The following is a 15,091-nucleotide window of genomic DNA, read 5'->3' as shown; positions in this document are numbered from 1 at the left end:
GAATTAAAATGTCATTTTTTGAAACATAAAAAGTTAAGCTGCTTAATTCTTTGCATTCCCTCTCCCTTGATGAATAATGGATAAGTAAATAAAAACCTGAAATCAGTGTCCAGGGAGAGAAGCCACCACAAATGAGAATCCTCCTCTCTCCCTTCAGTTTATAAACTGCACCACACAAATCCATCTGACTGTATCTCCTCCATAACTCATAGCATACTTTATTCTACAAATATGCAAGTAATCCAAACACCTGTGCTATGCCATACATAATCAGCCTCAACACACATCCAAAGGGTGGTTCTTTTAGCAAGCTGATACCTTCAAAACAGGTGTTGAACAAGTGCTATAAAGCAGGATGGGAAGCAAGAACTCAATCCTGGGTGTGGTGGCAATGAAGGGTTTGGGGATGAGGCCTATTCCAGGCTTGCAAACAGCCAGATGTCTGGTCTAGTCATCTGTGGTGCATAAGAATTGCCTACAGGCAACTAGACAGGGAAATTCTGATAGCTCACAAGAGATCTGAGATTGTTCGACAATTTCAAGCTCTCAATATTAATAGCTGACATCAATATGTTCAGACAGATGGTCTATTACTATGCATGCTTATGTGCAGGATGCCTTATCCCTATAGACAGATCATCTTATTTATCAAAGCTTCATGTGTAAGAAAGGTGATTTGAGGAGAGCCAATCTACAAAATAGTAAAATATAGAACAATTTCAAATTCTCCCCCCCCCCCAAAAAAAGCTTGAATTGCTCAACTAGAACAAAACATGTAAAATAAAGAAAATGGGAAGGTTGAGGGGAGGGACAAGGAGGCATCAGGGCTTTTTTTTTCCTACCAGAGCTCACAGGAGCAGAACACCTCCTGGGCTGGCCAGGGCTCTGGCTGGCCAGATCCACCATATGGCAGCCATGTACTCCTGGGCCAGGAAAGGTGGCCAAATATACAAATGAGCTCCTGCTGGGTTTTTTTTTTTTTTTTACAAAAAAAGCACTGGGAGATGGTATCTTCTGCTGTTTACACAGAATTTCCAGTGGTTCCTAGAGCTGCCCTACATCACTACTGGGTTTTCCCCTGAAGTGACTGTAAAGAAAATGGTTTCTTGCCAAGTCCTGTCTGTGAAAAAATCTTTGGTTCATGCTGAGAGGTCCACATATTCTTTCCCAGAGACACTCAGAAACAATGGTCGATTGACCTTGTTAGCAGATTGAAAATCCTTGAGACATGATTTGCACCTGGGAACAGAAGCAAAATGACCTGCAGTAAGTTTCATTTCTATTCCCCTGTAAATCACATGCTTAGCAACTCAGAGAGAGAGTTACATCACCTCTCAGGTTTCTGATTGGTTCAACCAGGCCTGGTGTCCATCAGGATTCTTAACTATAAAGTTAGGCAGCTTTTGTCTGTCTCGAGCTCAGTGACTACTTGGCATGAAGTATGTCAATGGTTACTCAGCCTAGCTTTGAGTTGCATCTATCTTTACTTGTTGTTTCTGTATAGGCTATGACCCTCTTTGTCTCTGAAGACCATGTCAAGAATATGGTTTTCTACAGCAGCAGTCCCCAACCTTTTTGGCACCAGCGACTGGTTTTGTGGAAGACAATTTTTCCACAAACTGGGGGTGGGGAGGTGGGGATGGTTTCAGGATGATGCAATTCTGCATTTTATTTTTGTTAGTTTGGTGTAATGGTTAAGTGTGCGGACTCTTATCTGGGAGAACTGGGTTTGATTTCCCACTCCTCCACTTGCAGCTGCTGGAATGGCCTTGAGTCAGCTGTCAGAGCTGTCATTGAAAGGGCAGCTGTTCTGTAAGAGCTCTCTCAGCCCCACCCAACTCACAGGGTGTCTGTTGTGGGGGAGGAAGGTATAGGAGATTGTGAGCCACTCTGAGATCTGGAATAGAGGGTGGAATATAAATCCAATGTTGTTGTCATTATTATTACTACTACTAATAATATATATTGTAATATATAATGAAATAATTATACAACTCAAGGCCTGATTGCTAACAGGCCATGGACCGGGATTGGTCCACAGCTGGGGTGGGTGGGTTGGGGACCCCTGCTCTAAAGAGCTTTCCTTGTGTAAAAATCTCTGGGTTCTGGATTCATTGGTGAAAGCTATGAACTTCATGTCTGTATATGAAGGAATTGAAATCAGATTCCATTTAATAGCCTAAAAACCAGGAAGGTTTGAATTGAAAAGTCTTGGAATATCTGGAATGGGTGTCTTGTGAAGGCTGAATGCATCTCCTGTCCTTTATCCCCTTATTGGAAAAGTGCGGACTTATTGCTGGTTATATTATGAATTTAAGCTATCAGGGGGACAAATGGAAAGATGATGAAATAATTGTATAAACTGGCAAATGACTAAACCTGTTGACTTTTGTGAATGACTGTTATGTATGTGTTTGCATTTTGCTATGGAATATATGTGTGATTGAATTTCAAGAACTGTTTGAATGATATTTTGGGACTTAGCGGTTTTTCTATTGCATAGTGGGAAATCTAGCAGCCTAAGGGGTAAAGAAGGGTTTCATGAAAAATGCAAGTGTTTGAGGCTTTTCAGGCAATAAGCATTTTGATAGTGAGTTACAGCACTATGTCTAAACTGTATAGTAAAGTACAAGCCTGAAGGTTGTTTCTTATGGCCCAAATAAGACATTTTACGATGAGTTTCTATGTTTTTTTTTTTAAAAGATAGTTGTGGCATTTCTATATTTTTAAAAATCCAGTCACATCCCCCCTCAATTTATGAGATCATTTGACATAAATATGAAATATTGATTTTACCTATATAAAAATAAATCTAAATTAGTAATACACGACAGCCCTCCATCTCAATTAAAAATGGACTTGTTCTTTCCAGGCCCCATTGCCTTTCTTTAAAACCTATCTTCTAGCAACAGCAATGAGTGGGATGTTCAAAGAGGAAGTCTGCTCTTTGGGACTTTATTAAGAGTGAAAACTGTAGTAATTAGGGATGCTTCTGAAATTCTTCTTAATGGAACTTTCAAAAATGGAATTTTTAAGTTGTACATTGGTCTTTTTTCAAAATGTAACAAAAGTATCAGGAATTTCCCACAGTCAGTATATATTGCACATATGCAACTTGCCATAGGTTTGTCCATGTGGACACTGATAAAACTCAGGAAAATCTTGATGTGACCATATGTGGTGCACATACATAATATCTATAAAAGTCTGTACAAAGCAATCAATGTGCTGCACACATGTAACAAGAGCCTGTTCAGAATTGCCCTTGTTTATTTATTAACTGAGCCAAAACTTGAAGTGTCTTTTGTCTGAGTCATAAAAACCATCTCTATTCTGAAACTCAGCAGCATCACTAGTCAGCATTGCCCAGGATGAACTGAAATTTATTCTGGTAGAAAATGATGTTTTTTCATGATTGTTTCTGGCATGCTTCATAATGTTAAATTAACCTAATGCAGCTAATAACACTGTGAAAATCATATACTTTTATAATGTATCACACAGCTGTAACCGAAAAAACAGTGGCAGATGCAAGATTATAAACTATAAAATAAGTTCTGTGTCATTCACTAATGAAAATAATGGCTATAGTGCTGTCAGATGAAATTCCAGTTATCCTTGCTACGTAATGAACGAAAGACTGATCACTAGCAATAGCAGCTGATGGTCATGAATCAGAATGAGCTACCCAGATAAAGGCTCTTTCCATACAGATGTGCAAAAATACATTCCTCAAAAAGACCATAGCTGCAGCAAGCAGAAAACAATGGGTGGAAACAGCATCCACGCACACCCAGTCCAGTGCAACTTGCCGCTCCCATTTCTGCTTAATAATAATAATAATAATAAAAAATTTATTTTTATATCCCGCCCTCCCCCGCCAAAGGCGGGCTCAGGGCGGCTTACAGACATGGCATTCCATGATTCAAATAAAACAATATACACAACAATTTAATATAATCAGTTACATAAATAATTAAGTAAAATAGATAAAATAGATAAAATAGGTGCTATAAATACTATAAGTTATGATATCCACAAGATGGCTAGGTAACTACATGTCAGTTTAGCCGGGTTCTGTTTCAAAGGCAAGCTGGAAAAGAAATGTTTTGCAAGCCCTGCGGAATTGGTTCAGGTCCCGCAGGGCTCATATCATCTGTGGAAGATGGTTCCACCATCGAGGGGCCATTACGGAGAAGGCTTGCTCCCTGGTAGTCTTCAGTCTAGCCTCTCTTGGCCCAGGGATTGTTAGCAGATTTTGAGAACTGGATCTCAGTGCTCTCTGGAGGATATATGGGGAGAGGCGGTCCCTTAGGTAGGCAGGTCCTCGGCCATATAGGGCTTTAAAGGTAATGACCAGCACTTTATAGCGAACACGGTACACAACCGGCAGCCAGTGCAGATCCCGCAGCCCAGGCCGCACGTGTTCCCACCGTGGTAGTCCCATTAGCAGCCTGGCCGCCGCGTTCTGGACTACCTGAAGTTTCCGTGTTCGGTATAAGGGCAGCCCCATGTAGAGGGCATTGCAGTAGTCTAGTCTCGAGGTGACCGTTGCGTGGATCACAGTTGCTAGGTCGCTGCGCTCCAAGAAGGGAGCCAACTGCCTCGCCCTCTTGAGATGAAAGAAGGCGGATCTAGCAGTGGCAGCTATCTGGGCCTCCATTGATAAGGAGGATTCCAGTAGCACTCCTAGGCTCTTGACTTTGCGCACTGGTATCAGTGGCACACCGTCAAAAGTCGGTAGGGTAATCTCCCCTCCCGGTCCGCCGCGGCCCACGCAAAGGACCTCAGTCTTCGCCGGATTCAACTTCAGCCCGCTCAGCCTGAGCCAGTCAGCCATGGCTTGGAACGCCCAGTCCAAATTTATAGGGTTGCCAGGCATAATAATGGCGTAATAATAATGACGTAATAGTTGGTGGCCAAACTCGCTTAATGTAAGAGCCACATAGAATAAAGATCAGGTGTTTGAGAGCTGCAAGATGTGAATGTCAGATTCTTGAGAGCAGGAAGGAAGGAAGGAACAGAGAGGAAAATAGATGTGAGGAGGAGAGGTGGAAAGAAAGCAACTTTAACTTTCAATGTATTCTCCAAACTGCTGGTTGGCTTGGCTGGAAGAAGTGATTTTAAGAGACAAATGCCTTCTTCAAGCCAACCAACAGGGTGGTGGGGACTTTGAGAGTGTGAAAGAGCCACATGTGGGTCCCAAGCCACAGTTTGGCCACCCCTTCCATGGCGGCACTAGGATTTTCCCAATATACAACAACCCCCCCACACACCTGGCCAGGCACCTGCTAGATCTGATCTTTGTGATGGGAGTTGTAGTTAATTGGATTTCTGTGGATGCAGTGCCATGGTTGGGCCACTATGCCTGAGGGCCTGTGTGAATATTCCATTCCTGCCCTGTTTAGGCAGCAAGCAGGTTTTTGCTCTCCCTTGAAGTCAGATGGAACCTGTGCAGTTTCAGATGGCTTTGTGGGATCCCTGGCCCTCTGGCAACGAATTGGATGATCTTGGAGACCTGGAACAACCAGCTCTCCACAGCTATCAACAAGATCGTTCCCTGGTGTCCTTTTCATCCCTGCTCATGATTGGCACCATGGTATACCCCGGAGCTACGATAAATGAAGTGGTGACTAAGATGACTAGAGAGGCAGTGGTGACGTACTCATGAAGTGATGAAAACATCCTCTAGGTCATTTATGCGACCTATGAGATGGCAATCCAGGTTACAAAGAAGGCTTATTTTGCCACCTGGATTGCATCTGCGACCTCATGCCTGGCACAATTATTTAGCATAATTCAGTCATTAACAACCTTATCACAAGATAAACAACATGTTAGGGAACTGGAAAAAGGCTGCGAGGCTTTTGCAAGTTTTTTCTCAAATAAGGTCTCGTGACTCTGACATGACCTGCCCACCACACTTGATACAGTGAGCAAACTCAAGGCACCAAGGCACTCTTCTGGTCTATTTTTGGATTCCTTCATTCCACTCAGTCTGGAAGAAGTTGTCAGGACCCTTCTTACTGTGCGCCCTACCACCTGTGGTTTGGATCTGTGCCCATCATGGCTAGTGAAAGCTGGCCAGGTAATGCTACATGAACCAATACAGGTGATTATCAACAGATCCCTTCTAGGGGAAACCTTTCTAACACCTCTTAAAGAGACTGTGGTACACCCCATCTTAAAAAAGCCGGCCAAACTGGTGAACTATTGGCTGGCGTCGAACCTACCCTTTCTGGGTAAGGTTATAGAGTGGGCTGTGGTGACTCAGTTATAAGGGTTCCTGGATGACACTTCTGCACTGGATCCATTCTAGTCTGGTTTTCATTCAGGTCATTAGATGGTTTTGGTTGCCCTCATAGATGATCTCCTGTGACATCTGGATTGAGGCAGCTCAGTGGTGCTGTTGTTACTAGACCTGTCAGTCACATTCGATACGGTTGACCACCAGCTAACGTCTAGCCACCTCACCAACCTGGGGATTCAGGGGTCCACCTTGCAATGGATGGCCTCTTTCCTTCAAGGTTGGGTACAAAGGATGGTGATAGGGAAGAATCGTCCCAGAGGCACCTACTCAAATGTGGTGTGCTGCCCCCGATATTATTTAACATCTTAGCTCAGGCTGAGTTGATTGAAGTTGAATCCAATAAAGGTGGAGGTTCTCTATCTGAGTTATGGTGACCTGGGAAAGGAGATTTCCTTGCCGGCTTTTGATGGGTGCCATTAATTGCAGCCCCAAAGGTCAAGAGCCTGAGAGTACTCCTGGAGCCCTCCTTGTCTATGGAGGCCCAGGTAGCAACCACTGCCAAGTCTGCCTTTTTCCACTTGTGCGAGTATGACAGTTGGCCCCTTTTCTGGAGCATCACGACTTAGCAATGGTGATCCACACTACAATCACCTCGAGAATAGACAACTGTAATGCCCTGTAATGGGGCTGCCCTTGACTCTGGCTAGGAGACTGCAGCTAGTGCAGAACACTGCAGCATATCTTCCCCAGAGAGCACTGCATTCGGGAACTCAAAATCTGTTGTCCATCCCCAGAGCAAGGGAGGCCAGACTAGGCTCTACACAGGCCAGGGCCAGGGCCTTCTCAGTGGCAGCACCAATGCTGTGGAATGCTTTCCCTGAGGCCATAAGAGTCCTGTGGGATCTCTCCCAATTCCACAGGGCTTGTAAAAGCGAACTTTTTCAACAGGCCTATAGTACCTAGTGGGAGAAGGCTACCGCTTCTATGCTGCTGAGCAATACCACCAGAAGGACCACCAACAGATAAACAAAAGATCAAATATAATCTGATCTGCCTATGTTTTAAGATTCTGCATAGCACCTAATATCATATCTTAAATTGTTAATTATTTATGTTTTTATCGTTTTATACCTATAATTGAGATTGTTGGTTTTGTCATGTCTGTTAGCCACCCTGAATCCACTTTTGGAATGAGCGGGATATAAATCAAAGGTAAATAAATAAATAAAAATAAAGAGTATTGGACTATGATCTGGGGGACCCAGGTTTGAATCTACACTCTGTCGTGAATGCTTGCTTGGTGACCAGGGACCAATCAGGCTAACCTACCTCATAGGGTTGTTGTGAGGATAAAAATGGAGAGGAGAATGGGGTAAAGCCACTTTGAGTTTCCATTAAGGAGAAATTAAGACTTTTCAAAATAATGGTTTCTTGTTTATCACTAAGTTAAGACAATAATTTTCAAAAAGCAGGAATCATGAAAATATTGCCTTTAAATGTGGGGTATATGTTTTAAAAAATTAATTCTGTTCCAGATTTTGGGAACTGGTTGGTGGTACCTATTAACTTGCCGTTGGTGTTTTCTATTTGTATTAAAATCAAAATAGAATACTTCTATTGCTCTTTATAAAGCTTTGATTTGTTTGAAACTACAGTCTGTACATATGGTAAGCAGACCTTAGCAGACTGAGACAGGTAGACAGTTTTTACAAGTCTTTTACATCTTTAGAGGTATATTACCTGGCCTCTCTTCAAAGCTTCTAGCAAAATACATCTTGTTTGAGTTTGCTCAGGAATTGCTTTTATCTGCTTTTACTAGAAATCTGTCTGATCCCTGGCAGATGAAAAGGACAGAGTTTTATAGCAAAGTGCTATCTGTGCAAATTATATTTTAATAAACCTGCAGATGACAACATAACAAAATAAGATTTTCCCTTCATATGAAAAATACCATTAATTCAAATAATTAGGATTTTGGCTAACACTAACACTTTTAACAATAAATAATCAGTACAGACACTAAAAATAAAATTCCCAACAGGTTTTTCAAATCAAACCTATTTAATTCTTTTCTTATTTTCAGTTGGTAGGAGTGTGGTTTCTGCTAAGGTTTTCAAGCCTAAAAAGCACTGGATGAATTGTCAAAGGAGAAAGAGAGAAAGAAAGAAAGAAAGAAAGAAAGAAAGAAAGAAAGAAAGAAAGAAAGAAAGAAAGAAAGAAAGAAAGAAAGAAAGAAAGAAAGAAAGAAAGAAAGAAAGAAAGAAAGAAAGAAAGAAAGAAAGAAAATTTTCATTTAGAGAAGACAGAGATTAATAGGTCTTCCCTAGATTTTTCAAATAAAGATATTCTGTTCAAGGCCCCATTTTATATTATAGCAATTAGGGCTGCCAATCCCCAGGTGGGGTCAGCGGAGATTGGGACTACGGAGGTGAAAAAAGCTGGAGGAAACAACAGACTCACTCCATGTAGAACACAACCAAGTGCTGACGGATTGTAATTGAATTTGGCGTTCCAGAAAATGAATTAAAACAAAATAGAAACTTTGGAAGCCAGGAAATGAATTATGGCACTTCAACTCTACTGAACCTATGAATACGAAAGACAGTCCCTTGAAGAAGGATACTTCATATCCAAAACAAAATTGGACCAGTTATTTTATTATTCGTTGGACTACAATTTAAATGTCACATGGTTTCTGGACAGTAGTTGTGTCATGCCACACAACAGACTCACCCCATGTAGAATGCAACCAAATGCTGACGGATTGTAATTGAGTTTGGCATTCCAGAAAAATGAATTAAAACAAAATAGAAACATGGGAAGCCAAGAAATGAATTCTAATACTTCAACTGGTTTCTGGACAGTAGTTGTGTCGTGCATAGGATAGTTTTCTTTCTGTACTATTGAATTGTTATGTGCTACTCAGATATTGTATTTTGTGGATTACATAGAGAATTATTTTCTACAAGGAGTGAATCTGTTGTTAATCCCCAGGTGGGGGCAGGTTTGGAGGCTTTCCTCCAAACCTGGTATAGGGCTTTTTTTTGAGCAGGAACACGCAGGAATGCAGTTCCGGCTGGCTTGGTGTCAAGGGGCATGATCTAATATGCAAATGAGTTCCTGCTGGATCTTTCTTCTACAAAAAGCCCTGCACAAAACAATGGTGATGTTGGGGTGTGGCCTAATATGCAAATGAGTTCCTGCTGGGCATTTTCTCCCAAAAAAGCCCTGAGAAAGTGGGGGGGGGAAGGAAATGTCTGCTGGGCATTTCATTATTCCCTATGGAGACCAGTTCCCATAGAGTATAATGGAAAATTGATCCATGGGTATCTGGGGCTCTGGGCAGGGCCAGATTAAACCCTGTGGAGGCCCTTAAGCAGTCAAAATCTCAAAGGGGGGGGGGCTTGCAAATTATCTCAGAGTTGGAGTGGCCACCCCGCTGTCTGTGCCCCCTGCTGCGATCTGCAGGCACCTTCTCAAAAGCTATGGGGGAGAGGCAAACTTGGCAATACATCTGTCTGCATTGTTGAGGTTGTCTAACCTCTGGTCCTCAGGTTTGGTGGGCCAATACCGAAAGTGAATGTAGGAGAAACTGCATCTCCAGAACCTATTGATTCTTGAAGTCCATCACATGCTCATTAACAGAGGACGTTGGTTTGATTCTAACGGCTTTATATGCACATGGTAAAATAGCGCTTTTAAAATTATAAATTGCTCCATGTCATTTTAGGAAGCAATAACCTTGTCTTGTGCTTCAGGTTCTCACTTATGGTGTGCTTTGTGATTTCATTTTCAGTAATCTTTCATATCCAGGGGGAAGACTTGCTTATCAGCACTATCTGTGTCAAAGTTTCCAAGAGGAACTTACAAATCAAATGTAAAGGTGAGGAACCTTGATTGTACTTGAAGAAAGGCTAAGATATAAAATTTTAAGAAGATTGATTTTGGACTTCTGCTGCTCTTCCAGTTAATTAACCAAAGGCAGAAGTATCTCAAATATCTGTATTAATATTAATACCCTAGAAGAAAGAACTTCTTTGCAATCAGTCACAGCTGCAGTGGATCAAAGAGGTCTTTCATAAAATGTATGATTTGGCCTCCAGTCCCTTCTGTGGCAGTCCTGCTAACACCAAGGATTGCCTTGAAGTCAGATGATTATAGGAACTGTTCCTTTCATATGCTATTATTTAATAAGGATATCCTTCTGTACATTAATAAAACTTTGTGGGGCAGTTGTAAGCAATCCACACGTGATTAATGAACTCAGCTCTGATAGATAGAACAGCATAATATGATCTCAGATAACATATCCTAATGAAAATATACGCAATTTAAAATTAGTCTCTGCACAGCAAAATATTCTAATATTCAATAACAAATGTAATATGTAATTATGACTCCAATCCTGTGCACACATACTTGAGAGCAGAGTTTTTTTAAAGCCCAGCAGGAACTGATTTGCATATTTGGGTATCACTATTGTTTCACACATGGCTTTTTGTAGAAAAAGCCCAGCAGGAACTCATTTGCATATTAGACCACACCCCCTAATACCAAGCCAGACAAAACTGCATCCCTGCCCCAAAAAAGCCTTCTTGAGAGTAAGTATAGCTGCAATATTTGGTTTGTTTTTGTTTTTGTTTTTTTTAAATAACCCTGCATGTTAAAGGAGTTGGTGGGAAGCATCAGTATGAAAATTTCCAGGTCAGTGAATTATTGAATTTCAATGAGTTTGACGCCACCACAGAGGACTGGGAGTCCTACGCCTCCTGTTTCACCTTCTTTCTGGAGTCCTCCTCTCCTATCACAGAGGATACGAAGAAGCGGGCCACCTTCTTCCAGGTCTGCAGTCGCTTGACGTTGAGATTGCCCGTTCTCTGATGGCTCCAGCAGACTTCAAAGACACACCATACTGGAACATCATGAACAGGCTGCAAGAGCACTTTGCTCCCAAGCCCTCCATCATTGTGGCCCGCCATGCATTTTATGGAAGGGACCAGGCAGTTGGTGAGTTGATTACCATTTTCATGATGGCTCTCCGAGGGGCTGCCCAGCATTGCAATTTCAGTAACATGGAGGAAGCTCTCCAAGACCGGCTCGTGTGCAGACGCAGACGAAAGAATCCAATGGAGGCTCCTCACCAAGAAGGACCTCACATTCCAGGTAGCGATGGAGGAGGCCCTTGCTGCGGAGGCAGCAAACCAGTTCACCGCTGAGGTCTGTCAGGCGCCAAGCAGGCCAGTTTTCTGAAGGCCGGTCACCGCGGCCCACCACGTGGAATCAGCAGACTAGGCCAAAGAAGTTCTGCAGCTGCCCAACATACTCGCTGAGCCACATACCCAGCCACCACCACCACCCCTCATACCACCGCCTCACTTTCCTGTGCCAGCTACGGAAAGCTACACGAGTGAAAGTCCTGCAGGTTCCACAATGCCCCATGCCGGAACTGTGGAAAGATCAGTCACATCACCAGAGTCTGCCACGCCAAGGGAACCAGGAGGCACCAAACCGTGCACCAAGAGTCAATGCATGTGTAGCTCCACACCACGTCACTCCATCCACTACAAGTACTGCATCTGCCCCAGGACACCCCTGATAAATTCAAGGTGACTGTGCTCATTGAAGGTAAGCCCTGCCTCTTAGAGGTAGCCTCCGGGGTGGGCCAGATGGTTATCTCAGCCTGCACCTTTTGGCAGCTGTACCCTGGGGGGGAATCCAGGCTGCATCTAGCTCCCTTTATGGTCCATGATTTCCAGAAAAGGGAGGTTCCGGTGCTGGGGGTGGGGATGGTCCATATAAAATATGGACAGTTCTTGAGAAAGCTACCCATAATAGTTGTGGAAGGAGACCATTGTAGCCTTCTGGGTCAGTCATGGTTTGGGGCCCTGGTGATCTGGGTCATGGGGATCCATCAAGCCCCTTCTAGGAGGGACTTCCAGAGCATGTGTGGGGAGTTTCCCGCCATCTTCGATAGTACGTTAAGGACCTACACTGGACCTCCAGTAACCTTAGACCTGAACCCCAATGTGCAGCCTGTAAGGCTGAAGGCCAGGTGAGTGTCCCTGGCCCTGAGATCAAAAATTGAAGAGGAACTAGGCTGCCTAGTGGCTCAAAGGATTCTAGAGCTGGTTACAAATGCTAAGTGGGAGACCCCATTGTAACCCTGGTCAAACCCAATGAGAGCGTTCGGATTTGTGCAGACTACAAATGCACGTTTAACAAGGCGTTGCGCAGCCATGCATATCCCGTTCCCATCATCAGTCACATGTTGGCTTCCCTGGTGGAAGCAAACATTTTTGGGAAGCTGGATCTGGCACAGGCCTACCAGCACCTTCCCATGGACACCACCACAGTGGAGGCCCAAACCATTGTAACACACAGGTGGGGTTTCAGGGTCAAGTGGCTGCAGTTTGGGCTCAGTGTGGCCCCGGGGATCTTCCAGAACTTAATGAACTCTCTCCTTAAATGTATCCACGGGGTCCAGCCATTCTTTGACAATGTGCTGATTGCTGCAACCACCAAAGAGAGATTTGCCCTTCGCCTCTGGGCCGTAGTACAGAATTTCGATGGGGTGGGTCTCAAAGGCAAGAGAGAGAAGTGTGTGTTGGGGGTTTCCACTATCAATGTATTGGGTTACACGGTGGATGCAGCAGAATCCACCCAGCAAAGGACAAAATTAGGGCCATTTACGAGGTGCCTGCCCCCACAAACAAGGCAGAATTACAGGCATTCTTAGGCCTCCTGAATTTCTACCACGCCTTCCTCCTCCACAAGGCTGCGGTAGTGGAGCCCCTTCACAGACTTCTAGACAAAAGGGCTCTGTGGATTTGGGGTCACCAGCAAGCCGCTGCTTTTCGACAGTTTTCAAAAGTTTTATTAGCTTCAGAAAAAATAGGGGGGTAAGGATAAGGGAAAAAGAAAGATAAAAGCACAATAGTATAAGTCTTATAGTATAAGTCTTTTGTTATTATCTAATAATTTTAAAAGTCCAGTAGAGGTAAATTTTATAGTACAAAATGCAGGAAAAAAAGCAAAAAGAAATCAGTTCACACCAGAGTCTTGAATATCCAATCAAGCATACAATTTCATCCAATATTTTCTTGCCTCTTCTTTAGATTTCCCAGCCATCAGCTGGGATAGAAAGTCCAGCTCTGCTGTCTCTAGAACTTTTCCCACCAAGTCCATTTTTGTGGGAATTTCCTGTGATTTCCATCTTTGCGCCAGAAGGATCCTAGCTGCTGTGATAAAGTGTGCCAACAAATGTCTCATCTCTTTTGAATAGTCCTCAGGAATTATGTTCAATAAAAATAGTTTTGGTTTGAAATGGATCTGAGTCTTCATAACCTTCTGTAACATTTCATGCACCATTTTCCAATAGTCTTTCACCATCTCACACATCCACCACATATGGTAAAAGGTACCAATCTGTTTAGTACATTTCCAACATTTGTTTGACATATTGGTATAAATCTTACACAATTTCTGTGTGGTCAAATACCATCTATAAAACATCTTGAAAAGGTTTTCTTTGAAGGCTACTGACCTAGTTAGTTTAACATTAAGCTTCCACAGTCTCTCCCATTCTTCTAATGTAATATTATAACCAAAATTTTTTGCCCACTGAACCATACAGTCCTTTACAACTTCATCTTGTATCTTCATTTGAAGTAAGTATACATATAGTTTGGAGATTAACTTTTCTTGTGGGCCCAAACAAATTTTGTCAAATAAGTATTGTTCTGTGTTAGTCTGTCGCCTTGTCTTTAGCATATCTGGATTCAACTTGCATTCTCAGTCACCAATTCATTTTAATGTCCATATTTTCCAATTCTTCTTTTCCCAGCAAATCATCATACCTATAGTTCTGATTTGATTTTAAAAGATTTGAATGCGTAAATGCTTCTACTGGTGAAACCCATCTTGGAATTTTTTGGTAAATTCTAGTCTTTAACCATGACCACATATGATACAAGGATTTTCAAACCAGTGATTCTTAAAATAGGAGTGGCCTTCAAGTCTTTGATACCACAAATATGCATGCCATCCCATAGTCAAATCATGTCCTTCTAACAATTGTCTCTTGTCTTTCAACAACATCCAATCTCTTATCCAAAGAAGTGCAGATACTTTGTAGTACAACTGCCAGTCTGAAAGGCCCATACCTGCTCTTAATTTAGAGTCCTGCAATGTCTTTATTTTAATTCTAGATTTTTTTGCCTTGCCACAAATATTTAGCAACCGTCTTGTTTAGTTCTTGAAAAAATCCATTATTTAACAATATTGGGATAGTTTTAAACAGAAATAGTAACCTTGGTAAAATATTCATCTTTATTAAAGCTATTCTTCCCATTAAAGATAAATTCAAATTGTGCCATTTTTCCAAATCTTTTAAATCTCTTTAAGTAGTTTGTCATAATTATCTGCTTTTAAGTTGCTACACCTGTTTGAAATAACAACAACTAGATATTTAATTCTTTTTTCATACAAAAATCCTGATTTTTGCTGGAAGGACTAAATTTGTTCCATCATCATGTTCTTTTTCCAAAAAATTGTTTTGTGGTAATTAATCTTTAACCATGCCCAATGACCAAATTATTTGATTTTATTTATAAGAATATCTATTGAGTCCATTGGCTGTTCTAGTATGAAAACTAAGTCATCAGCAAAGGCTGTGAGTTTATATTGTTCATCTTTTATCACAGCTCCTTTTATGCTTGCATCTTCGCTTATTTGATTGTTCAATACCTCTAAAGATAAAATAAAAAGTAGAGGGGACAATGTGCCTTTTAAAATGTTAATTACATCTGTTAGTTTGCCATTCACTGTCACCCTAGCCTTTTG

Source organism: Heteronotia binoei, chromosome 7, assembly GCF_032191835.1.
Source record: "Heteronotia binoei isolate CCM8104 ecotype False Entrance Well chromosome 7, APGP_CSIRO_Hbin_v1, whole genome shotgun sequence".
NCBI classification, from domain to species: Eukaryota; Metazoa; Chordata; class Lepidosauria; order Squamata; family Gekkonidae; genus Heteronotia; species Heteronotia binoei.
The sequence above is the reverse complement of the archived record's forward strand: the minus strand, read 5'-3'. Positions refer to the sequence as shown.